Genomic DNA, 26,638 nt, shown 5'->3' with positions numbered 1-26,638 from the left:
GCAGATTCCCAGCATTTTTCCTCTGCCCCATTTGTCTGTGTCATCTTATGTAAAAAAAATGCAGATTCACTGAGCCAGACAAAGGCACGAATGACTGTTTTTCCCTACACCCCTCTTACATGAAAATTGTGTACTCCTCAATATCGCACCCTTTCCCCTTTAAATTTGGAGCCCTCAAAATTATCTTTGGAGAAAGGCATACACCTGTCTCCTGGGCGTGTGTCCTTAACTTTGGCAAATAAACCTCCTAAAATGATTGAGATTTGTCTCAATCAATCATTGACTCCAAGTCTTCTTGGACTCAGGCAGCACAGTAACGAGAAGAAATTAGGTCTCAAAACTCTAAGTCAGTGCCTAAGTTTCCAATATCTTATGCCTTTATAAGCTCATTTCTGTCTCACAAATAAAGGCAATTAGCACACTGCTCAAACTGAACCCTTCCTAAAACTTGGAAACTGTAAGACGTCTTCATGATGTCATTTCATGTTAGCTGTCAAAAACACGAAAGCAAAATGTGTATGTTTAAAAATGTAATCTTAAAGGCCGGGCCCAGTGGCTCATGCCTGTAATCCCAGCACTTTGGGAGGCTGAGGTGGGCAGATCACTTGAGGTCAGGAGTTCGAGACCAACATGGTGAAACACTGTCTGTACTAAAAATACAAAAATTAGCCAGGCATGGTGGCATACACCTGTAATCCCAGCTACTCGGGAGGCTGAGGCAGAAGAATCGCTTGAACTCAGGAGACAGAGTTTGCAGTGAGCCGAGGTAGCACCACTGCACTCCAGTCTCGGCGACAGAGTGAGACTCCGTCTCAGAAAAATAAATAAACAAATAAAATGTAATCTTGAAAATAGTTCCATAATCATTTCAACCAAGTGAGTGATAGTTCTCTGTCTTCCCAAATGCTGAAAAATTATCCACAGTGAGCTGCTACAGTTTAATAAGGTAGCCTTATTCAAATTAATGTAATGTTACCTATTTCTCACAAATAGAATAAGTTTTCTTTTCCTTGCTTGCAGAGATGAATGTTTAAACTTTTCTTCCACGTGTAGTGGCACCACAGGCTCCAGTTTATTTGCTAGGTAAACAAATCAGCATGTGAAGGCCTCATGCAGTAAAACTATAAATATTTCCTAATCATTATCGCTGTCTCGCCTTACTTATTTGGATCCTAGTACAAGAATCGTCATTTGAAAAGCCTTCGAAATTTTGCTAAGGGGGCTCAAATGCCAGCAGAAGCATGAGGATTCAGGGAGAGGGGAATAGAACTGAGGCAGGATCTTGAGGAAGGAGACCTGGAGTCCATCCCAACTCTGCCAAAAGCCCATTGTGGGACTGCAGAAAAGTTACCTAACCTCTCAGGCTGACATTTTCTCCTCTTCTCGTTTTAGATAATGTCTAAAATCAACTGAGCCCCCTTGGTCCAAAGCTTCCGTGATTCAAAGAGAGTTTGATCTCTTCTTGCCCCATTCCAAGACTTTAGTCAACTTTGAGAAGACTATAGTTTTGGCGCCAGACTGGGTGGTAATAGTGGGGTTGTGAATTGCTCCAGAAGTGCAGTAGTCTGGGGTTGCCTCCCGCCCTGGAAGGAACTGACCATTCATCACCCTGCAAGCTCCTTCTCAGGCAGCCCACTTGTGATTCTGGAAGATTATTTGCCCTACAAGCCTCTGGCTGATATTCCTTCAGAGGGAGGAGCATGGTTTTGTTTCACAAGCTCTTAACCTTGGCTGCACATTCACATCACCTGGGGGAACTTTAAAAAAATACCAGTGTCACGAACGACCCCATGAAAAAGCGGGCAAAGGACATGAATAGACACTTCTCAAAAGAAGACATACACATAGCTAACAAGCATATGAAAAAATGCTCAACGCCACTAATCATTAGAGAAATGCAAATCCAAACCACAATGAGATACCATCTCACACCAGTCAGAATGGCTATCATTAAAAAGTCAAAAAAGAACAGATGCTGGTGAGGTTGTGGAGAAAAGGGAATGCTTATACACTGCTGGCAGGAGTGTAAATTAGTTTAGCCATTGTGGAAAGCAGTGTGGCAATTCCTCAAAGAACTTGAAACAGAATTACCATTTGACCCAACAATCTTATTATTGGGTATATATACCCAAAGGAATATAAATCATTCTACCATAAAGACACATGCACGCATATGTTCATCACAGCACTATCCACAATAGTAAGGACATGGAATCAACCTAAATGTCCATCAATGGTAGACTAGATAAAGAAAATGTGGCACCATACACCATGGAATACTATGCAGCCATAAAAGAGAATGAGATCATGTCCTCTGCAGCAACAAGGGTGGAGCTGGAGGCCATTATCCCAAGCAAATTAATGCAAAATCAAATACCATATACTCTTGCTTATAAGTGGCAGCTAAAAAATAAGAACACATGGATACTAGGAGGGGAACAACAGACACTGGGGTGTACTTGAGGGTAAAGAGTGGTAATATGGAGAGGATCAGAAAAAATACTATTGAGTACTATGCTCATTACCCGGGTGATGAAATTATCTGCATGCCAAACCTCCATGCCACGCAATTTACCTGCATAACAAACCTGCACATGTACCCCTGATCCTAAAATAAAAGCTTAAAAAATACCAATTGTGTAGCTCCAGCTTCCAGAGATTCTGATATTGGTCTAGGGTATGGCCTAGACATTGGGATTTTTAAAATCTCCCAGGATGCTTCCAAATGCAGCCAGATTCCAAAACCACTGCCAAGGTAATGTGGTACACTGATTCGAAAGCCTAGCTACAGATCCCTCTTGAAGACGAATATTAAAACAAAGGTGGAAAGAAGAAAGGATTCACCTGGGAAGAGGATCAGAGGAGAAATAAATGGCTGAAGGAGGAAGGACTAGGTAGATACTGAAGGCAATCTCCACCGTCCTCAGAAACAAGTGCCGAGCAGATGCATCCCTACTGGTGAGGTGGCGATTCTGTGCAGGCGGCTGACTCCCCAGCTTGGCTTCTGGCTTCCCCAGAGCCCAGGGGACATAGAAGCTAATCCTGTGTAGAGATGTGTCTGTTTTCCATCTGGCTCTCTGCTATCCTTCCCTAGAGACTGCCTGGTATGGGGACTGCTAAGGGGGCACACTTTTCTCAGTGTGCCACAATGGGCTTGGCACACGTCCTCAAGGATGCATCTGGGCTGAGCAAGACAGTAGCTGGGCCCCCCTGCAGACCTCTTGATTTGGTAGCCAGTAGAGCCTGGTCACAAACAAATGATTCCATTTCCTGAGCTTGCGCTTTAATTGCCTTTCCTTGCAAAACAGGCTTATAGGCAGTTTAAGTGAATGGATCTGGCAAAGGTATTTCTTTGGTTGAGGTATTACACTAAAAGCAATTGCCCAAGAATGAAAGTGATAGTATTAGAAACTGACAGGCTCATAAACTTCAGGACACTCTGACACCTTATTTTATATAGCACCTCAGAATTTACCAAACACTTATACATCCTCTAGCTCATTTCGTTTTAGTTCAGAGCATCCCATGAAGTAAGTAAAGTATTAACCATCTTCTTTCGTATGTGAGGACAGGAAAGCTCAGAGTGGTTTAGTAACTAGCCCAAGGTTTACAGCCATTATGCTGGTTCTGGACCTACTTGCTCTCAATTTATTTTTGTGTCGTTTTCCAGTTCCACTTTGTAGGGCAGGAGGGTTGACCCCTGCAGGCCAGTTTTCTGAGTAAGCTCCTATGTCAGCTGCCTGGGTGCAGCCAATGGAAGGAATGGTTCGGAGGGGAAAGCTAGACCACCCCTCCCTGCCTTGGATGGCTTCTCCCACAGGGGCTATGTCTTTTCCCTTGAAGGACAGACCCGTCCTGGTGCCAGCTTTCACTGGTTGACTCCTGCTCCTCAGTGCCTGTGTCATGGGCTCCTCCCCTTCTCCCTCTGTTTTTGTGGCTTCCTGCTGTTGCTAATCTCTGAGTTGCCAAGTGGCCTGTTTGGCTTCTCAGCAATTCCTTTACCAGAATAACCAGCTCCCTGCATTAAAGTGCTCTGGGTTAAACACTCAAGAGGGTTCTGTTTACTGGCTAGACTCTGTATCAGGCAGGATCCTGGCAGGAAACAGATGGTGCACTCAACAGGGTAACCAAAGCGAGTTGAACAAAGAGACTGTTTACATCGATGTGGGTCCTGATAGAGTATGGTGGGGAATTGTTGTGGCTTTACCTTCCGTGGGCCAGCAAGGGCAAGGGGAGGCAGTAGGATTACCAGAGAAGATGAGACCTGTAGTCTTGGAAGAGGGGCTTCCTGGCAGAGCTGTGGCTATAGACGCTGGAAAAAGGAACTGCCAAAATCACATCTTACCAAGGAGGGAGAGATAGAAGGTGGGGAATAAATACACCTTTCTCTCCTCCCACCCTCCTGTCTCCAGCTGGTGCCTCCCATTGACCAAACTTAATAAAAAGCCAGAGGCCAAGGGTGATGCAGTCCATAAAGGTTAGTCTCCAGGGGCCCAGTCAGGGCAAAAAATGAGAGGGAAGATCTGTGCGTGTACGTGTACATGTGTGCGTGCATGTGCACATGTCTTTGTTGAGGGAAGCAAGGAACAAATGGAGAAAAAATAGCTTGACTGACAAATATAGCCAATAAAAGCCTGGGTCAGGACAAGCACCCTGTTATTCTAATTTCAGGTCCCAAATTTATTCTACTTCACCAGGTCGATTTGACACAAGATAAATATGATGCATAAATCCTTACCTTTGCTTCTGTTTATTTTTATTGCACAGAATGTGTTCAATATTAAGGCAATTTAAGCTTTTCATTATGTATTTTAATTGGCAAAGTAAAATTGTATGCTTTTATATGGGACAATGTGATGTTTCGATATATGTATACAATGGGGAATGATTAAAGCAAGCTAATTGACATATTCACCACCTCACATATTATTTTTTGTGGTGAGAACATTTGAAATGTACTCTTTCAGCAAGTTTGAAATATATAATACACTATTATATGATTATTATTATTATTATTTTTTGAGACGGAGTCTTGTTCTGTCGCCAGGCTGGAGAGGTGCAATGGCGAGATCTTGGCTCATTGCAACCCCTGCCTCCCAGGTTCAAGCGGTTCTCCTGCCTCAGCCTCCTGAGTAGCTGGGATTACAGGCACGTGCCACCGTGCCTGGCTAACTTTTGTATTTTTTGTAGAGACGGAGTTCCACCATGTTGGTCAGGCTAGTCTCGAACTCCTGACCTCATGATCCACCCACCTCACCTCCCAAAGTGCTGGGATTACAGGGGTGAGCCACCACGCCTGGCCGTAATACACTATGTTAACTATAGTTACCATACTGTGCAAGAAATCTAAAAACCCAATTTCTTCTGTCTGAAACTTTGTACCCTTTAATCAACATCTCCCCAATGCCCCTTATCCCCAGATCCTGGGAACCACCATTCCACTCTCTCTTCTAAGTTCAACTTTTTTTAGATCCCACATGTGAGTGAGATCATGAGGTATTGGTCTTTCTGTGCCTGGCTCATTTCACTTAACATAATAACCTCCAGGTTCATCCATGTTGACACAAATGACAGAATTTTCTTCTTTTTTAAGGTTGAATAGCATTCCATTTTGTGTATATACCACATTTTCTTTATCCATTTATCTACTAATGGGTACTTAGGTTAATTTCACATCTTGGCTTTTGTAAATAATGCTGTAATGAACATAGCCAGTTCAAACTTTTATCTGTTACTTCGGGGTGCTAAAAACTTCTCTGGGCACAGTGCCTTTAGAAGGAAGATTTATCCAGCCGGGCGAAGTGGCTCATGCCTGTAATCCCAGCACTTTGGGAGGCTGAGGGGGGCGGATCACAAGGTCAGGAGATTGAGACCATCCTGGCCAACATGGTGAAACCGTGTCTCTACTAAAAATACAAAAATTGGCTGGGCGTGGTGGCACATGCTTGTTATCCCAGCTACTCTGGAGGCTGAGGCATGAGAATTGCTTGAACCAGGGAGGTTGCAGTGAGCTGTGACCACGCCACTGCACACCAGCCTGGCAACAGAGTGAGACTCCGTCTCAAAAAAAAAAAAAAAAAAAAGAAGGAAGATTTATTAAGGTGACACTGATAGATCTCCTAAGAATAATCTTATTCTAAATGAAGAGATTTTAGATAATTCTGACTTTTCTCATTGGGTATGTGTGTGTGTGAGAGAGAGAGAGAGAGGGAGAGAGATGCTTTCGTTGTTTCTAATGAGCAAGTAATTTTACAATTTAAAAAACTGTACTATTTTAATTTCAGGCTTTAGAAAAGGATGATTTTTTCAGGACAACTATGCCTCCAACCCTCCAACCTCATTTTCTTGATTATGAACAATATTCCTGAGTTTCTACAAATAGGGAACTTCCTTTTTTTACAGACAAGGAAGCCTGAGACCAAAGGAAAGTGGCTTGTCCCTAGTCTCCCTGCCGGTTGGGGACAGAGCTGGGACTAGACCCAGGTCTCCTGCCTCCCTCCTGTACCAGTGCCCTTTCTGACCAGCCGTGCCTTTGCAACACTGTCCAGCTCACAGAGAAGACTGATTTTGCCTCTGCAAAAACAATATTCACTGCCTTTCCCCCTGAAAGTTTCTGTTAGACTAATAGCTCCTTAGATAGAAGAAGCAAAGGGAGGGCAAGGGAAGAGTTGGAGGGCGAGCTGAAACTGGCTGGAAGAAGAGGCAGAGGCAGGGCTGACAACATAGCAATGAGGGGGTAGCTTGAAGAGAGCTGGCTGGAGGAGGATGAGGGCTCAGCGACTCACACACATAAAAATAAGTACAGAAGAGAGTGACCTTCCATTGCTGTTCCCATGGCAAATGCATCTGATTTTTTTTTTTTTTTTTAACTAAAAGTAACATCTGTGGAGCCATGATGGGCTGGGGTTTTGCCAGACTCAAAGTGCTTTACTGGTTTCTATACGCTGGAAGGTCACCCTCCCCTCACTGAGCAGCAGGGGCCTTTTATAGACACATGCTTTGTCTCGGGAGGAATGCACGGTTAAAATGGATTGCTTAATGTTCTAGACTAGAGTGAATCTGGTAATGTCTGAAAAAATGCCAGAGAATGTGCCTTAGAATTTCACTCGTGCCCATTTGAGTCCTTAGCATTTATGTGTGTCTGAGAAGTCAGTCCACCTTTGAGTGTCTTACCTGTGTGGCTGGGCTGGGTTGTCTTCTTAGGTGGCAGAAATCACAGGTACAGAGCCCAGAGTAACCTTGGAGCAACTGAAGAAAATGAAACATGGAGGAAACGCAGGACATCATGAAAAGAAAATCAGGCTGGGCATGGTGGCTTATGCCTGTAATCCCTGCACTTTGACAGGCCGAGGTGGGAAGATTGCTTGAGGCCAGGAGTTCAAGACCAGCCTGGGCAACAGAGTGAGATCCTGTCTGTACTACTTCTACTACTACTAATAAGTAATCAATGAGCCCTACTGTTTGTTAAAGCTCTGCTCACAGCCCACAGCAGTGATCACTCGGTATCTAGAAGCGTGACACACCACAAAACAGTCTAGTGGCTATGAACTAAAGCAGGGGAAATTTCCCAAGTAGACAAATATGTTTCATACACTTGTCTTTCCCTTTCCACTTGTCTTTCCCCGTCACACTCTGTGAATGTCTCCACCATCTCCTGCTGCCTTAACCCCTTGAAGCCTCCTCATGGGCAACCTGCCACCGCAACCCTCTCCCCAAGTTTCAAATGACCCTCTCCTCAACCTTAAAGTAGACTTGACTTGCTCTCCCTTGGAAGTGCACTTTAGAATTCTGCCTTGGGGCCGGGCACAGTGGCTCACGCCTGTAATCTCAACACTTTGGGAGGCCGAGGCAGATGGATCACCTGAGGTCAGGAGTTCGAGACCAGCCTGGCCAACATGGTGAAACCCTGTTTCTACTAAAAATACAAAAATTAGCCAGGCGTGGTGGTTGCGCGCCTGTTATCGCAGCTGCTCAGGAGGCTAAGGCATGAGAATAGCTTGAACCCAGGAGGCGGAGGCTGCAGTGAGCCAAGATGGTGCCACTGCACTCCAGCCTGGGTGACAGAGCAAGACTGCCTCAAAAAAAAAGATTCTGCTTTGGGCCTCAAGAACACATGATGATATTATCTCTACATTCTGCTCTCCTGTTCCTCATTTTCTTCTGTTTTTACACTATGTTCTTGGAACCTGTTCTAATAATTATACCTGTTAAATTCAAGCCATGAAGATTCTGGGCCACCCCGGACATAAGATGCTCTCGAATGAGATCAGAACAGTAATGACAGCTAAGCCTCTGGAATCTGGAGGCCTATCAGGAGCTAATGCTTCCAAGCATAAAAGAGATAATGATTTTGATGAGGACGCTTTACTCTGACCCTGGCAAGCTCTGTATGGAATGATCCCCAGAATTATTGCTGGCATTGATTGAAACAAAAGATCAGATATTGTACAATGTTCATCTTCATGAAATTGTTCAACTTCAGTGAGGAGACTAGAAAAGTTGAAGAATGCAATGGTTGCTTGGTTCCGAAGTGAAAACTAGTCTCAATCATTCCTCAACAAACTAAAAATAGAGCTACCATATGATCCAGCAATCCCACTGCTGGGTATATACCCAAAAGAAAGGAAATCAGTACATCAAAGAGATAATCAATGATACTTGATTACCGAGTAACATGCAGAAGATCATTGACCATCTCCCTCCCTTTTTCTTCAATCACTACTGCATTTCAGGGATCACAAGATAATTCACTAAGGGCTGTTCACCTTTGCTTTTATGTTCTCAGGGAAAATGGATTGGAAAGCATTTGAGGAAATATAGCTTATAGGTAAACGATTGTTTGTAATATATTCTTCAGGAGGAGAAAACTAGCCATCTTTAATGTCAACTTGGAAGCAAATATTTAGCATCCCAAAATGTTCCTATAGTGGTGGCTTTCAAAAAGTGGAAATAATGCGGATATGTCCTACTATAGCTGAAATTTAGAGAAAAGAAAAATACAAATAAAAAGTCTAAGACAGTGATTGTCTGAACTACAACTTGCGTTTGATCTGATTGGAATGATCTGTCTTGCTGTACCAGTGAGATAATACAATATTCCTTTCCTCAGTATTCATTTGGTGCTGTAATTAAGGTAGGACTGAACAGTGATGAGTGGAAGCCTACTATTGTCAATGCTTTCACGATGAGTCTGTGGGAAATATGAACCACAGCATAGCCTGGAAAAAGGCAAACGTGACTTTAACAGATTGGAAACATTAGTGATGGATGAAGGGACAATTGGTTTCCAGTTATGCCTGGTCCTACTCATTTTTGTTTTTACTGATTGTGACAAATATACACTATAGGATTTGGTGGGAAGCATTTCATTTTTTTAGCTCAATAGATAAATATACAGTATTTAATGGGGAATGTTTCTTTCTTACAAAGTCCCCAAATTAAAATTCACTCAGTTCATTAACAATTTGGAATTTTATCTTGTTCTGGTAATAATGACAACGTCACAGGCAAGATTAGCTATTTTATCATGGCATTTGGATGGTAAATGTAAGCTTTTTAAAAGTTAGAACTGAACAAAGAAAGCCCTAGTGATTATGAACTGTAATATAGTGAACTTCTGGGGTTTTTTTTTAAATCACAAATTGTCTTGGTGCATTAGCAATATGTCAGCTGCAATTACAGTGGAAATGGCACCCTGACTTAAAATGAAGTGCTATTTCCTTTCCTTAAAAGATTTACTTGAGTATGAAGAGAGCATACTGTTAAGTACTCTGAGTTTGCATTCAGGTCTGTGAGTTGCCTACTTAATGGATGCCCACACAGCATGTTTCAGCTGTATTTTTCTCTGTCAGTTACGTACAAGTCATTATGTGCTTCCTATATATAGTATTTGATAGTTACTGATTTGCATATAATCTAATATGTTGAAGTAATTAATTTTTAAAGTATAAAGTGCATTAACATAATACTAACAATTAAAAAATAGTATCTTGAATTTACACGGCATAAGATTCTTGTATGTCTATTTACCTACTGGTTATATTCAGCCAAAACCTGGTCCTCCTCCTCCTGTCTTCTCTAACTCAGTTAATGCCATCACCAATCACCCAGTTTCCCAAGACAAAAGCTGGGCACAAAGATTATTTTTCTCCCCTTATTGCCTCATCCAGTTCATTACCAAGTCCGATCAATTCTATACCTCTTCAATATCACTCAGCTGTGTCCTCTTCCCTTCATTTCTGTTGCCACTTTCTTATTTCAACCCAGCACCATCTCATGTCTAGACTCTTGCAAAAGCCTCTTAACTGGTCTCTCTTCCTCCAGGGCTATTCCCACATTGCTCTCCTGTAAATCCAAATTTCTCATCACAGTCCGCCAATTCATAACCTCCCTCTTTCTCCTCTCTTGCCTGACATCCTGGGCTAATTCTCCCCACTTCTCATTCCCCCAACTACTACTCCTCTTTCATGGTTTTGGTGAAGTGAGCCCTCCTCCTGGAAACCACCTTTCTCTCTTTCCCTTCACCCCACGACTTCCTCTGCCCACAGGTAGCATTTGTTACACTGTGCTGTAATTGCCAATTTACTTGCCTGACTTACAAACTAGATTATAAGCACCTTGAAGGGAAAGAGTGGGTTGTTCTCAAGTTTGTATTTCTGGGGCCTAGCACATCTCTTATCATCGTAAGCGTGTAATAAATATTTGCTTAATAAGCAAATGAATACCCAGTATACTTCATCCATAATGTTCCCTGTTTGTTTCCTTTGGGTTAGTGTGACACAAAAATAAATAAATAGGCTGGGCATGGTGGCTCACGCCCGTAATACCAGCACTTTGGGAGGCTGAGGGAGGCGGATCACTTAAGCTCAGAAGTTCAAGACCAGCCTGGGCAACATGATGAAATCCCGTCTCTACTAAAAGCACAAAAATTAGATGGGTGTGGTGGCACATCCCCGTGATCCTAGCTACTGGGGAGCCTGTGGTGGGAGGATTGCCTGAGCCTGCGGGGAGGAGGTTGCAGTGAGCCAAGATCACGCCACTGCACTCCAGAGCAAGACCTCGTCTCAATAAATAAATAAATAAAGTCTCTGCCCCTGGTTCCTGGCACAGAGCTTCTAGAACCCCTGTAATTTCCTGAGCCATGGGGTGCTAGGTGCATCCTTTGTTCCAATATTTGGTCTTTGATCCTGGTTCCTGACACAAAGGTCTTAAGTCCCTTGGAATTTCCTGGGTGATAGGAGTATCTTTTGATCTAATGAGGTGACTCTTGGTGAGTTCCTGGATGGGAGCTAGTGACCAGAAAAACCAAGCCATGATTAGATGCTTGGAACCTTCAGCCTTACCCCCATCCTCTGGGGAGTGGAGAGGGCCTGGAGATTGAGTTAATAATCAGTCATGCCTACATGATGAAGCCTCCCTTAAAATACCTAAAGTATATGGCTCAGAGAGCTCCTGGATCGATGAATATATCCACATGCTGGGAAGGTGGCATGCCCCAACTCCCACTGGGACAGAAGCTCCTGTACTCAGTTTCTTCCAGATCTCACCCTGTGTACCCTTTCAATTGGCTGCTCATCTGTATCCTTTATTACATCCTTTATAATAAACTGGTAAATGTAAGTGGTTCCTTGAGTTCAGTGAGCTGTCATAGCAAATAATTATTATTATTATTTGAGATGGAGTCTCAATCTGTCATAGCAAATTATTATTATTATTATCTTTTGAGATGGAGTCTCACTCTGTCGCCCAGTCTGGAGTGCAGTGGCATGATCTCTGCTCACTGCAACCTCCCGGGTTCAAGCGATTCTCCTGCCTCATCCTCTTGAGTAACTGGGACTACAGGTGCATGCCACCACGTCCAGCTAATTTTTTCGTATTTTTAGTAGAGACGGGGTCTCACCATGTTGGCCGAGCTGGTCTTGAACTCCTGACTTCAAGTGATCCACCCACCTCGGCCTCCCAAAGTGCTGGGATTACAGGCGTGAGCCACCACGCCCAGCCCATAGCAAATTACTGAACCCATGGGAACCTTCAATATGTAGTCAAGTTGGGTAAAAGTGTGGGTCATCTGGGGACCCATTTCTCATGATTGGCATCTGAAGTGGGGGCAGTTTTGTGGGACTGAGCATTCAACCTATAGTGTCTGCACTAACTCCAGGTAGTTAATGTCAGAATTTAATTGTGAGATACCCAGTTGGTATGCAGAGAGTTGAAGAATTGGTTGGTGTTGAAAAACCTTTCACACATTGGTATCAGAGTTAAGTGTGAGAATAAAGAAACAGGGTTTCCCTTCTTAGTAAGTGCAAACTTGTTCTAAAGTGAAGGTAAAGTTGACAGGACAAATGGTGCTGGGTGCATGTTGGAAGACAATTCTCCACAGGTCTTTGGTGTTTCCGCACATCTTACAAGCAGAGGCACTGACTGCCTTTGTTCCAGACTAACTTTTCCAGAATATTTACATAGCAAACAGCCTTAGAAGAGAGAAATTATGTCTCCCTTCAGAGCAAAGGGCAGGTTTATTGATTGTCCCATTATAACAAAGATAGTATCTCCCTCTAGAGAAGGGGTGTCCAATCTTTCAACTTCCCTGGGCCACACTGGGAAAAGAAGAATTGTCTTGGGCCACACATAAAATACACTAACACTAACCACAGCTGATGAGCTAAAAAAAAAAAAAAAAAAAATCACAAAAAAACCTCAAGTTTTAAGAAAGTTTATGAACTTGTGTTGGGCCACATTCAAAGCTGTCCCAGGCCGCATGCAGCCCATGGGCTGTGTGCTGGAAAAGCTTGCTCTAGAGCAAAGGTCAAGTATGCTTACTGACCATTATGAAAGATTTGAGTTCCCTAAACTTAGGGTCCCACTCCTATAATGCAACCCACACACATGCAGGTGTCATCTGATCCTCTTTGTGTTGCCCTGTAAGAATTAGGCTTAGGGAAGCAGCACAAATGCTGATGCTCTGGCTACTGCTATTGCTGTGAGGAATGAACTGGCCTTATCCTATGTCTCTAACCCCAGACTCTCATGTCTTCACTAGCATCTATAAAACTGTGCTAAGATAACTTGTTTGTTTATGAGTAAAATCTTATGGACTGGATAAAGAAAATGTGGTACATATACATCATGGAATACTATGCAGCCATAAAAAAGAGTGAAATATGTCCTTTGCAGGGATATGGATGGAGCCAGAGGCCATTATCCTTAGCAAATTAATGCAGGAACAGAAAACCAAATTCCAAATGCTTCCACTTATAAGTGGGAGCTAAATGACGAGAACACATGGATACATAGAGGGGAACAATACACACGGGGGCTTATAGGAGGGTGGAGGTTGGGAGGAGGGAGGAGATTAGGAAAAATTACCAATGGAGACTAGGCTTAATAGCTGGGTAAGGAAATAACTGTACAACAAACCCCCATGACACAAGTTTACCTATGTAACAAACCTGTATATCCGGCACATGTACCTATGAACTTAAAATAAAAGTTAAAAAAAAAAAATCTTAGACCTTTCACAGTTCTTGAAGGTACTAACTTGGGAGAACATAATCTATAGACACATTTGTAGTCAGGATATCAAGTTTCCTAGAAAAGGTAGAATTGTCAGTATGTGTCACGATAGTGGTCATGATCATATATTGGGGATATGAGTTTGATTATATGAAAAAAATAAGTTGCCTGATTAACCTTACAGACCACCTTCCTCAGAGGCTAAGCAGGTAACATAGTTGAGTGATATGGGCTGAGATGAAATCATGTACACAGTCCAGCCAATTGTTGCCTCAATTAAATGAGGACCACTTTTTAGCAGATCTTCCAAGTGAATGAAGCCTGAAATACAGAGTTTTATGTGAAAATCCCAATCAATAAAGGTTGAAGACTAATTCACTTTTTAAATAACATGCTTTACATTAAGCTAAACAAAAACCCACTGCTATGTGCCACCTCTGCATCAGACAAATGGAAAATTGCCCAGGTCTCCTAAGCCCCTGCCCACAGGAAATAAGCAAGTGGAAATTAAGGCTCATATACAGCCACCAATCAAGGCAAGGTAGATCAGGACCTGCATCCTAACTCCCTGTCTCCATGATAAGACCATAAGAGTATTCATCCTCCTCTTTCCTCTTCCACATACGGTCTCTTGTTGCTCACTTCCTTCATACTCATCTTTCTCTAATTATAGCCTTTATTTGTGTTTATATACCCAATTTCACCCATGTTAATTCATGGTGTTTTCAAGAAAATCATTAAGACAGAATCATAAATAATAATATCTAACATTTACTGAGCACTTAAATTATGTATGAAGCACTATAGCAAGCAATTTGCATACATTATTGTCTTAGTCAGTTTGGGGTGTATAACAAAGTACCATAGACTGGGTAGCTTATAAACAACAGAAATTAACTTCTCACAGTGCTGGAGGTTAGAAATAGATCAGGCGTGGGTTCTGGGGAGGGTCCTCTTCCTGGTTGCAGACTACCGATTTCTCCTTGTAGCTTCACATGGCAGAAAGAGAACTAGAGAGCTCTTTGGGGACTCTTTTATAAGGGCCCTAATCCCTTTCACGAGGGCTTCATCCTCAGGACCTAATCCCCTCCCAAAGGCTCATCTCCTCATACCATCACAATGAAGGTTAGGATTTCAACATCTGAATTTTGGGGGGACATAAACATTTAGTCCATGACACTTAACTCATTTAAGTCTCATAACAATCCTTTTGGAATAGTGTCCCTATTTTACAGTTGAGAAAAAAATAGTTTGAGAAGGTGGTCACTGAGAGCTGTAGATAGGAGAGAATGAGAAATTATTGTTTAATGCGTATCAAGTTTCAGTTTTGGTAAATGAAAAGAGTTCTGGGGATTCATTGCACAACCATGTGAACACACTAAACACTACTGAACTGTACGCTTAAAAATGGTTAAAAGGGTACTATGATAGTTGCATAGTTCAGCAGATTGAATCATCAAGAGATTTAATATTTGTCTGATGTATCTGGGACAATTTTTTTTAATGGTTAAGAAGCTAAATGTTATGTTATCTGTATTTTACCACAATTTTTGTTTGTTTGTTTTCTGAGACAGAGGCTGGAGTGCAATGGTGCGATCTCACCTCACTGCAACCTCTGCTTCCTGGATTCAAGCGATTCTCCTGCCTCAGCCTCCTGAGTAGCTGGGATTACAGGCATGTGCCACCACGCCTGGCTACTTTTGTATTTTTATTAGAGATGGGGTTTCTCCATGTTGGTCAGGCTGGTCCTGAACTCCCAACCTCAGGTGATCTGCCTGCCTTGGCCTCCCAAAGTGCTGGGATTACAGGCGTGAGCCACCACGCCCAACCTTACCACAATTTTTAAAATAAATAAATATTACAAGTTAAAAAGGCTGGAAGCATCTAAACCAAAATGGAAGCAATGATTATATTTAGAGAGTACAAATGAAACAGTTGTTATATTTAGAGGTACTATTGGGGTGCATCTTATCTGGTGCACTTTTCTCTATTTACAAATGTACACAAATTTACAATAATAAACATAAAAATAGTTGAGAGGGGATGAAAGGGTTGATACTGTGTGAAATGCCCCACAGGGGACACCAACATGTCCATTTCTGGAGCCGTCTTCTCATTTGTTTCCCAGCTCCTGCCGTGCCCTCCACATCATTCTGTTCACAACCAGCCATCTGGGTCGGTTGATTGGCTTTCTAATGACTGTTAGTCTCCAGTAGCCCAGAAGAAATAAAGTTGTTGTGGTTACTTTTAGCAATCTATAAACCCATTTAACAATCCAACTTATGTAATCTCATCATGTCCAGAAGCTAAGGCCCACGGTTCTGGGCTTTTTTGTCCCCACTTTGCTCAGGGCCCTACAACTGTGTCCCCGCAAACAATCAAATAATATACTTTGGTCAGGTCCACAAATATGTATTGAGCAATGCCTATACACAAAACAGGAACCAAGAGTGTTTCCTGAGGCAAGCTCACATCTCTTTTGGTAGGTCACAGGCGGAGTCCTTTGGCCCCCTTCCTTGGGTTCCAGATCAAGATGAAAGAGACGAGCCCAAGCTGTGGCTGTGAGATCACAGATTGCCCTGTGGGCGATGCTGAAAATGTTTGATTGGAGAGGAAGACAAATCCTAATAACTTTGTAGACCAGACTCCTCTCATATTAATGAGAGGTTCCTACATTTGGCAGGCATTGGCCAATTTAGGCTAGAGCTTGGGATTTCAGCTTCCAATGTGTATGTATACATAAGGATCATTAGGTAATAAGTGCACGTAAGAAAGTATTATTGCAAGGTGGAGGAAACTATTGCAATAGGGAGGATGCTCCTGACCGTAAGATCAGCAAGAATCCCCCATAAAATGTATTTTAATACATGCAGTTTATCAGCATCACATACTGTCCAGAATTATCTAAAATTATTTTATTGTCAATCTTTGTAACATACCTATAAATTTGTTTAATCACACAGTTGAAAGGTTTGAGGTATACGAAGATAATGAGATGTGTCCAAAACTCTCTCTTATTCAGCAATAGATCAGAGGATGGAATTTAAGCTTTCTTACTAATATTTAGAACACACCGGTCGGGCATGTTGGCTCACGCCTATAAGGATCGCTCGAGCCCAGGTGTTCGAGATCAGCCTGGGAAACATGCGAGACCCCATCTCCACAAAAAATGCAAAAATTAGCCAGGTGTGGTGGCGTGCCTGTGGTCCCAGCTACTTGGGAGGCTGAGGCAAGAGAATCGCTTGAGCCCAGGAGGTTGAGGCTGTGATGAGTTGTGTTTGCACCACTGCACTCCAGCCTGGGTGACCCAACAAGACCCTGTTTAAAAACAAAAACAACAACAACAACAACAACACAAACAAAAAGCACACCACACACACACACTGAATAGAAAAGAGGGGAGATAGCCAGATTTGGTAGCATTAAAAATTGAGACAATGCAATAGTGCTAAAATCTCTTGCTCTAGATACCTGATATTATGCTATTATTTTTGAGTAACTTTATTTTTCCAGGAGAGTCTCAAATTTAAATATTCTGCCCTGCTATCAGAATATGAATATCTGACTTTATACAATTGTTAGTTTGTTAATACTGTCATAATACCACTGGGCTTGTCAAAACATCTGTATGTATTTCATTGTAACAAATTACAGGCAGCCCTTGTATTGCCAACTGTGCAAAAGCAATCTTAATAACCAGTAGGAATAATTATAATTGTTCTGTGAACTTTACAAATTATTGTTAAAAACATCAAAATTTATCTTCCTGTCACTTAGAAATGTATAGGAAAACAGAAACAGTAAAATTAATGTTTATTTAGTGCATTGCAATTTAAAACAGACACACTGAGAATTAGAGTGTTTCATGTCTTTGTAAAAAGTTATCAAAAGTAGGCCAGGTGTAATCCCAACACTTTGGGTGGCTGAGGTGGGCAGATCACTTGAGGCCAGGAATTCTAGACCAGCCTGGCCAACATGGTGAAACCCCGTTTCCACTAATAATGCAAAAATCAGCCAGGCATGGTGGCACGCACCTGTAATCCCAGCTACTCAGGAGGTTGAGGCAGGAGAATCGCTTGAACCTGGGAGGCAGAGGTTGCAGTGAGCCGAGATCGTGCCACTGCACTCCAGCCTGGGCAGCAGAGCGAGACTCCATCTCAAAAAAAAAAAAAAAAAAAAAAGTAGTTTGAGCAGTGCTTGCCTCCTTCTTTTCATAGCGTAACTTACAACACGGAGCACGCACCTTTTCTGTCCCTTCGCAAATTGTCATACTCCTTTCTAAGTTTGGATCAGCTTCCAACATTTTGTCCTTTGCAATATCTCTGGGAGTTCCTTTGATGTGAAGTTTTTGCTGGCATCACTCCCTTGGAGACATCTTTTCAGCACCACCATTTTCCTCATTTGTAAGTTTCATAAGTTCCCCTTCACTAAGTTCCTCTGGCTGCATAGGAATCTCTTGAGAACGGAGGCAGGGTCAACATTCTCACAGTCAGCTTTTTCTTCTATAACTCCATTTATGTTTGATGCAAATTTAACTTCCAGTACAGTAGTTTCCCCTTATCCATGGTTTCACTTTCCATGGTTTCAATTAACTGCAATCAACTGCAGTCTGAAAATATTAAATGGAAACTTACAGAAATAAACAAGTTGTAAATTGTGAATCTTTCTGAGTAGAGCGATTAAATCTTGAGCCATCCTACTCCATCCCACCCGGAGGTGAATCATCCCTTTGTTCAGCAGGTCCACGCTGACTTTGACCTACCATCTGTTAGTCACTAGTCACTGTCTCAGTTATGAGATGGAAAAAAAATTAGTAGATAGAGAGTTCGGTACTCCCTGAAGTTTCAGGCATCCACTGGGAGTCCTGGAAGGTATCGCCCTCAGATAAGTGGGGACTACTATACATCAAAACTGTGCAAAGCAAGGACTAACTGTAGCGAAACCATGCGATTCCATTGCCTCTCACAACTCTGAGTAAAAAAGTGTTTTCCCAGGGTTAGTGTCAGAGTTTAATTTGTACAAATAACTTGACGATCATGGGATGACCCAAGATGTCTCTAGAATGCTTACACAAGTGCCCTTCCACCCCACAGGAGAGGGAAGATGGTTTGGGGTTATGACCAAGGCCCTTAGATACCTAGGATTGAACACTCTTAAGGGAGAGAAAAGCACCACACTCAAAGCCTGCTCCTGAAAAGACTGGTGGAAGTAGGCCAGGCATGGTGGCTCACGCCTGTAATCCTAGCACTTTGGGAGGCCGAGGTGGGTGGATTCCTTAAGCTCAGGAGTTCGAGACCAGCCTGGGCAGCATGGTGAAACCCTGTCTCTACAAAAATATGCAAAAATTAGCCAGGCGTGGTGGGGGCATGCTTGTAGTCCCAGCTACTCAGGAGGCTGAGATGGGAGGTTCACTGAGCCCAGGGAGGTCAAGGTTGCAGTGAGCCATGATCCTCCCACTGCACTCCAGCCTGGGCAACAGAGTGAGACCCTATCTGAAAAAAAAATGTAGTGGAAGTAGGAGGGCTCACTTGGGGCAAGTATCTGATGCAGTGACCTGCAGAAGACCCCTGAGAAAACAGTTAGGCCTCAGCCATTGCCTCAAATTTGAATCATTGATTGCAAAAGCTTCACAGCATTATATTCACCAATCAAGGGCACTTCCTGAGCAGCTGGTCACTCAGGATGTTGCTGAGAAAGGCACTTTGCTTTGCCCAGCAACAGAGGGGGCTGGGACTATTCCAAGCACAGAGAGAGTAGCAGAGAAACACTGCTGAAAGAATCAGTGGAAAAATCATCCAGGAGGGGCTGTTTTTGCATTTCTTTGGCTACTATTTACTGGCCTATGCAATATTTTATAAACTTCACACAGCAATACTTGCTCTTTTATTCAACAAATTATTACGAGCACCATCTCTGGCCTGCACTATGCAAAGTCCTTGGATAAGGTGGTGAAGGTCACAGATTTCTTAGGAGGGTAGCCATCAAATGGCTAATGACACAACTGATCGTGTCATTTTATCAAGATATTAAAATAAGTGTCACAAAGGAGATTCACAGGGTAGCATAACAATATGCAAAGGAGAAGGGGTATTTGGGGAAGATAGCTTTCTTGAGGGGATAATATTTGAGCTGAACTTTGAATAAAATGAAGGTTTTAACATACCTTTGAATAAAATCAAGTGGATTTAACATACACTGTTGATAATCTGGATCCAAACTTGGCTCTTCTGAGAGCATAGCTACCCTGTCGTGATTGACCACAACCTCACTGGTAGGACCCAGATAATTTTGTTAAATGCAGTCAGACTCCAAGATGCTCTATTCTACTCCCATTAAAATGTAAGTTCCACAAAGGCAGAGTCAATGTCTCCTTTGTCCCAGGCAGTACTCCGGGCATAATCATTAGGAATTGCTCTATAAACACCCAGCTTCCTTAGCGCTTGGCAGGGGGTCTGGGCATAGCTCTCATATGGATACGCTACAGTTTCCCAAAGATCCCTAGCGGGACTGAGAACCAGTTGCCCACAGTGATAACCTACTTGATATTGCACCCTTTATTGGCTGCCTTCCTTCCCCTGTCTCATTTCCACACTCCTTTGTTAGTGTTTTCTGAGATCATCTCCCAGATAAACAAATTACTTGCACTCAAACTCTTGTCTCAGGACCTGCTTCTGGGAGAATACAAACTTGGTCAGCTGCCTGTGAGAGTACCGTCTTCCTGGCAATGCGCAAAGTATTTGACATAAAGTTGTATTTGACAACTTTAAGAGGTATTCACTGTATTTTCCCATGCCTTACAGATAAGAAATGGAGGCACTAAGAAGTAACTGGCTCAAGATCACACAGTAACTTAATGGTGGAGCTAGGATTCCAAACAAGACAGCCTGACTCTAAAACTGCATCCTTAACTACAATATAAAGTTTTAGGCTTTAGAAACATAATTTTTCCACCAGATGCAGTGGCTCACGCTTGTAATCCCAGCACTTTGGGAGGCCAAGGCCAGCGGATCACTTGAGGCTGGGGGAGTTCGAGACCAGCCTGGCCAACATAGCAAACCCCCCTCTCTACTAAAAATACAAAAATTAGCTGGGTGTGGTGGCGGGCATCTGTAGTCCCAGCTACTCAGGAGGCTGAGGCAGGAGAATTGCTTGAACCTGGCAGAAGTTGCAGTGAGCTGAGATCACACCACTGCACTCCAGCCTGGGCGACAGAGCAAGGCTCTGTCTCAAAAAGAACAAAAAAAGAAAAGAAAAGAAAAAAAGAAACATAATTTTTCAGCTATCAAGGAGCTTACATTAACTTCAAATGCATTCATCAAGTAGCACCAGCAAAGGTCATCTGCATTTGTGAATGCTCTCTGATTTGTACTCACTCTGCTGACTTTTTTTTTTTTTCTTTTTGCGACGGAGTCTCGCTCTGTTGCCCAGACTGTAGTGCAGTGGCACGATCTCGGCTCACTGCAACCTCTGCCTCCCAGGTTCAAGTGATCCTCCTGCCTCAGCACCCTTAGTAGCTGGGATTATAGGCACATGCCACCATGCCCGGCTAATTTTTTATTTTTTAGTAGAGAACAGAGTTTCGCCATGTTGGCCAGACTGGTCTCGAACTCCTGACCTCAGGTGATCCACCTGCTTTGGCCTCCCAAAGTGCCGGGATTACAGGCATTAGCCACCATGCCCGGCCCACTCTGCTTACTTTTAAGGACAATTCAATTTTATTTTTATTTTTATTTATTTATTTTTGAGACAGGGTCTCTCTCCGTCATCCAGGCTGGAGTGCAGTGGTGTGATCATAGCCCACTGCAACCTCAAACTCCTGGGCTCAAGGGATCCTCCTGCCTCAGCCTCATAAGTAACTAGGACTTCAGGCTCACAACACCATGTCCAGATAATTAAAAAATTTTTTTTTGTAGAGATGAGGTCTTGCTATGTTGCCCAGACTGGTCTCAAACTCCTGGGCTAAAGTGATCCTCCCACACTGGCCTCCTAAAGTGTTGGGATTACAGGCATGAGCCACCATATCTGACTGACAATTCTACTTTAGGGCAACCTGGGTTCAATAGTACTCTAAAATACAGATTACATTCTCTATTGCGCATAAAATATTTTAGGGCAATTATTACCCTCATGGGGAGGGGCACAACTAAGCAAACTGTAACCCAGGTTTCATCCTAATTTTCACAAAATCCAGAGTCCAAATGAGCCAATATTTTGAAATTTATAAAAGTTGACCCACATAAAAGCTACAATATGAGCGTAAATCTTATTCTGTATTTAAAGATGAGGTCAGCAAAAGATGGTTAAAAGGAAAAGAATTTTTTTTTTATCTGAAAGGCAGAAAATAAAGAACAATCAGTGGGAGCTAAAAATCCAAGTCAGCCGAAGAAGTTCTAAATTGTAACTCCCAGGGTTTTAAGTGTTGAGATGAGTTTTCTTCATGTGAAACAAAAGGAAAATCAGTTAATGAGACTGAAGGTGAAGTGTTATGAATCTGCAGAGAAAGCAAGCTGACAGCCTGATTGGCATATTGAAGGAAAGGAGGAGAATGAATGGAAAATTTATCAGACAAAGTTTACAGTTGCCTTTTTAACCTCAGCCATGAACAGGAGTGAGGACGGAAAAAATGCTTTTATGTTTAAAATAAATGGCTGAAAATTATGGACAATAATTGTCTGGAAATGGGGAAGATTTGTCCAACTGCTATAAAATCTTGTGATGAATCTAAAGGCAGGAATGAGACAAAATCGTGAAGATAGAATGCCCATAAAGTAGGATTGAGAATTAATATCTAGTGCCCTGAGGTATCCAGCAAGGCACAGGTACTTTGGGGACCTGCCTGGGCCCAATAGAAACATGAATAATTGGGCCCAAAGATTACAGAGGCAGGCGTGCATTGTTTGAGGATGTTGTCTTCTCTCCATTTCTCACTTTCCATTCGGATCCCTGATCTATTGACTAAGTTAGCTTTCAACCATACTCCTTCTTCATCTCATGGTTTGCTGCTTTTTCTGTGAAGTGCTTGGTTGAAGTTCTTGATCCCTTGGTTATTCCTGTGGCCTCTCCCAAGCAGGTAGCCCCAGAATTCAAACTTTGTCCTCAGTCCTGGATTTGTTCCTAAGGGTTAGACTGCAAATATGAAGAGTGTCAGATAGGTGATGGAACTTTGGGGGATACACAAGTATCAGGGGCCTTCCACAATGCAGAGCAGTGATTTGAAAGTCAGGGGACCCATTGATTTTGGCCCAGCCTGCTTTATGTTTACAGCTGTGGTTGGTGCCAGGGCAGGCCAATGCCCCTTCTGATCATTCTCCATGGGATATACAGTGTGAGATTTTTTTTTTTTAACTTTAAGTGGATCACAGACCTATTCTTTGCTGTAACTTAAGGCACTGTTGGACTCAGATAGCCCTAAGGTAGGACTATTTGTCAGGGTTCGCCAAAGAAACAGAACCAATAGGAGATAGATATAGATATAAATATAGAGAGATAGAGGGATGGATAGATAGAATAGATAGATAGATAGATAGATAGATAGATAGATAGATAGATAGATACATAGATACATAGATAGATAGAGATTTACTATAAGGAATTGACTTATGCAATTATGGAGGCTAAGAAGTCCCAGAATATGCAGTGGGCAAGCTGGAGACCCAGAAGAGCTGATGGTGTAGTTCTAGTCAGGGAGCAGAAAAAGACCAATGTACCAGCTCAAGCAGTCAGGTGAAGTTCCCTCTTAGTCTTTTTGTTCTATTTAAATCTTCAATTGATTGAATGAGGGCCACCCACATTAGGGAGGGCAATGTGCTTTACTCAGTCTACCAATTTTAATCTCATCCAAAACCACCCTCCTCCAAAAGCACAGACACACCCAGAATAATGTTTGACCAAATGTCGGGGCATCCCATGGCCCAGTCAAGTTGATATATTTGGTTAACCATTATAGTAGAATTATCTTTAGAAGTAAGCAGAGTGAGTATTGCCCCAATTTCCGGGAGACATTCTGGGAAGGCTCCTCACCCCACCCACTAAAATGTCTATCCCACTGTCTTGTTGGTTCAGGAATGAATCAGAGCAAATGAGAGGTTGTTTTGTATGCATGTATGTATGTATTTTTTAACATCGTGTTGCAATGGCCCAGAAGACTGATGAAAAGCTTTCACTTCTGCCCGTCTCTTCTGGCCTCTAGAAAGCCTTGTGAATTCAGGACAGAACCCAAGGCTTTTTTGACTCATCAGAAGATTGAAAAAAAAAAAAACAGACTTAAAAAAAGATAAGAGACAGTCATCCAATAAAATACAGCCAACTCCTGTATATTACAAAATATTATATATTCTTAATAGAAAGTTTTCCCTTACATTGGGACTGAATTCCCGATACTCCCTTCACCTGCAGCTGCTGCTGGAAAGTGGCCACTGTCAGTCATCAGGAGGCTCCTTCCCATCAATGCTTAAATTGCATGTTAGCCAGGATCTTTCATTTAAATTGAGAAAGTATCCAAATGCCTTATGCCTTATTTTACACCTCTTTTACACAACACTTTTGTGGCTAAACGGTAGCCACAAATGTGATGAGTTTTGGTAGTTAAAATCCCTGAATTTCTTTGGGTTCCATATGGAACCAGATTTCATTACAGGTTTGTTTGTTTTGAGACAGGGTCTTGCTCTGTCACCTGGACACCTGGAGTGCAGTGGTGCCATTGCAGCTCACTGCAGCCTTGACCTCCCAGGCTCAAGCAGTCCTCCCACCTCAGCCTCCTGAGTAGCTAATTTTTAAATTTTTTTTAGAGACAGGGTCTCCCTATGTTGCTCAGTCTGGTCTCAAAGTCCTGGACTCAAGTGATCCTCCCAACTTGGTCTCCCAAAGTGCTGGGATTACAGGCGTGAGCCATGGCACCTGGCCCATTACCATTTTAATAATCATTCCTATTATTTTGCTTTTGTTTATTTGTTTGTTTGCCTGTTTTGTTTTATTTCACTTCCAAGCAGTGAGAAGTTCTGTAGAGACAGAGTTGATCATCCACCCCAATTTCCCAGGGACAGTGTCAATTTATGACTACTGCCCTGGCTTAATTTGTTAATGACACCTCTTTCTACTCTCTAAAATCTCCCAGTTTGGATAAGTCATATGTTCACTCTATAAATAGGGGCCATTTGGAACAGTTTAATGGTAATTTAGTCTTATTAGCAAATGTTAAGCAGTTCTACCATGTTCCTCCGTGCTTTTCTGAGACAACATCAGAGCTTCAGCATAGGTGTTTGTGAGTACCAAAGTTAACATCTGAAAAGGGTATCTTCGTGGAGTAGTCTCCACTACACCACTTCAAGTACTATGGGGAATTTCTGTTTACTTGGTTTTAAATAATATAATCTCTCGATCATTCAAATTCCACTCCAAAAGTCTATTCCTAGAACCCAATGGTTTTTTTAAAGCATTATTTTAATGTAAATTCAGGACTTCTATTTTTTATTTCCAATTTTATTTTTCATATAAAAGTTTATTTTCCCTGAAATCCTGAAGCTTTTGAACTCTGTGAAGAACCTGCATTTTGCTATGTTTTTCACCCTAGACAACAGGTTTCTTTCTCATTGTCGGTAGGAGTGTCTAATGTTCATTAGACCCCAAGTTGCTGCTCAAGACTATTCATTTAGGTTAGCCTATTTGAATACACCCAAATAGGAGTGTATTCACTGTGAGGCTGAACAATCTTCATTATTCTAATGCCCATTTGAAGCCATCATTTAATTCATTGTATGGGACCTTTGCCCAAGTGAAAACCTGTGTTTGAGTCAATAGTCACAGAGTGACTCAAACAAATAGGAAAGAATAAAGGCGCCATAGCTAGACAGAAGCTGGACCTGCTGGGGGACACCTGGCTGAGGGAAGGGGAAGTTTCCTGGTGCCCTGAGCCCTGGGGAAGGCTGAAGGATGAGTCTTCTTCTTTTTTAAATTTATCCGCCTCTTTTCCTTTTCCTTTCCTTCTCCGACTCACCTTTATTTTTCTTTGCTCCCAACTTCTTGTCTTCTCTGTTCCTTCTGTTCTTCTTGCTTCTTTCTTCTAACTTTTTTCTCCTGTTTTTCTCTTGTCTCTAGTCAACCTAAATAACAAATGGAGAGAAGCTCTCTAAAAGAAAATGATATTTATTCAGGCATAGGGCATTGCCATAAGAATATGCGTGTCATAGTAAGCTATATGGGTATTCAGGGAGATAAAGGAAGACCAGGTTTTTAAAGGACGAATGAGGAGGATTACATAATAACTTTGAGATAATTATTCCTGGCTACGAGCACCAAGGGTGGTGCCAGGCCAGGGTTGGAGAGACAGTTGCTGAGAAGATATACTAACAGATATATTTTTTGTGTAAGGTTGCACTAGCCTTTGTGCAAGGTTGTGGTTTTTGCAGAGCCTTTCATGGTAGTTTCTGTTATCAAGTACTTATACATGAGAATCCTCTATGGCCTTCCTTGGCTCTATTTGTCAGGGTTTCGGGTTTTTTTTTTTCAATTTAATTAAATTAAATTAAAAATTTTTTTTTTTTTTGAGATGGAGTCTCGCTCTGTCACCCAGGCTGGAGTGCAGGGGCACAATCTTGGCTCACTGCAACCTCCACCTCTCAAGCGATTCTCCTGCCTCAGCTTCCCGAGTAGCTGGGATTACAGGCATGCACCACCAGGCCTGGCTAATTTTTGTATTTTTAGTAGAGATGGGGTTTCACCATGTTGGCCAGGCTGGTCTCATACTCGTGACCTCAAGTGATCTGTCCGCCTCGGCCTCCAAAAGTGCTGGGATTACAGGTGTGAGCCACCAGGCCCAGCTGTTTTTTGTTTTTTGTTTTTTTTAAAACAAACCACAATAACTCCACTTTTATTGTGACAACTTTCACATCCTCCCTCTCCTTTTGCCTCTTCAGTTTGCCCTCTTTTCTTGCTCTGCCTCTGGCCCTGCCATTGGCTCCATCTTGCAGTGGATCTGAAAACCTCTCAGTTTTCTAATCTCTTACACTCTAACAAAAACTAGGAACCCTCTCCCTAGAAGAGGGCATACAGATATGCAAATCAAATATAAAACGTCTGAGAGTTGGTGATGCTTGAAGCTTTCCAGGCTAAGACCTTCTGGGATAAGTGT

At 42.4% G+C, this 26,638-nt stretch overlaps 1 non-coding gene across 1 annotated transcript; it reads left to right on the top strand.

Moving 5' to 3' along the window:
• Positions 1-14,931: 14,931 nt before the first annotated feature.
• On the top strand, positions 14,932-14,999 carry LOC115932551 (small nucleolar RNA SNORD77). The gene has a single exon (XR_004068817.1). It is a non-coding gene; the product is annotated as a small nucleolar RNA SNORD77 (small nucleolar RNA).
• Positions 15,000-26,638: the final 11,639 nt, after the last annotated feature.

This window comes from Gorilla gorilla, chromosome X, assembly GCF_029281585.2.
Source record: "Gorilla gorilla gorilla isolate KB3781 chromosome X, NHGRI_mGorGor1-v2.1_pri, whole genome shotgun sequence".
In the NCBI taxonomy this organism is placed as follows: Eukaryota; Metazoa; Chordata; class Mammalia; order Primates; family Hominidae; genus Gorilla; species Gorilla gorilla.
Note: the sequence above shows the minus strand (reverse complement) of the source record. Positions and strands in the feature narration are given on the sequence as shown.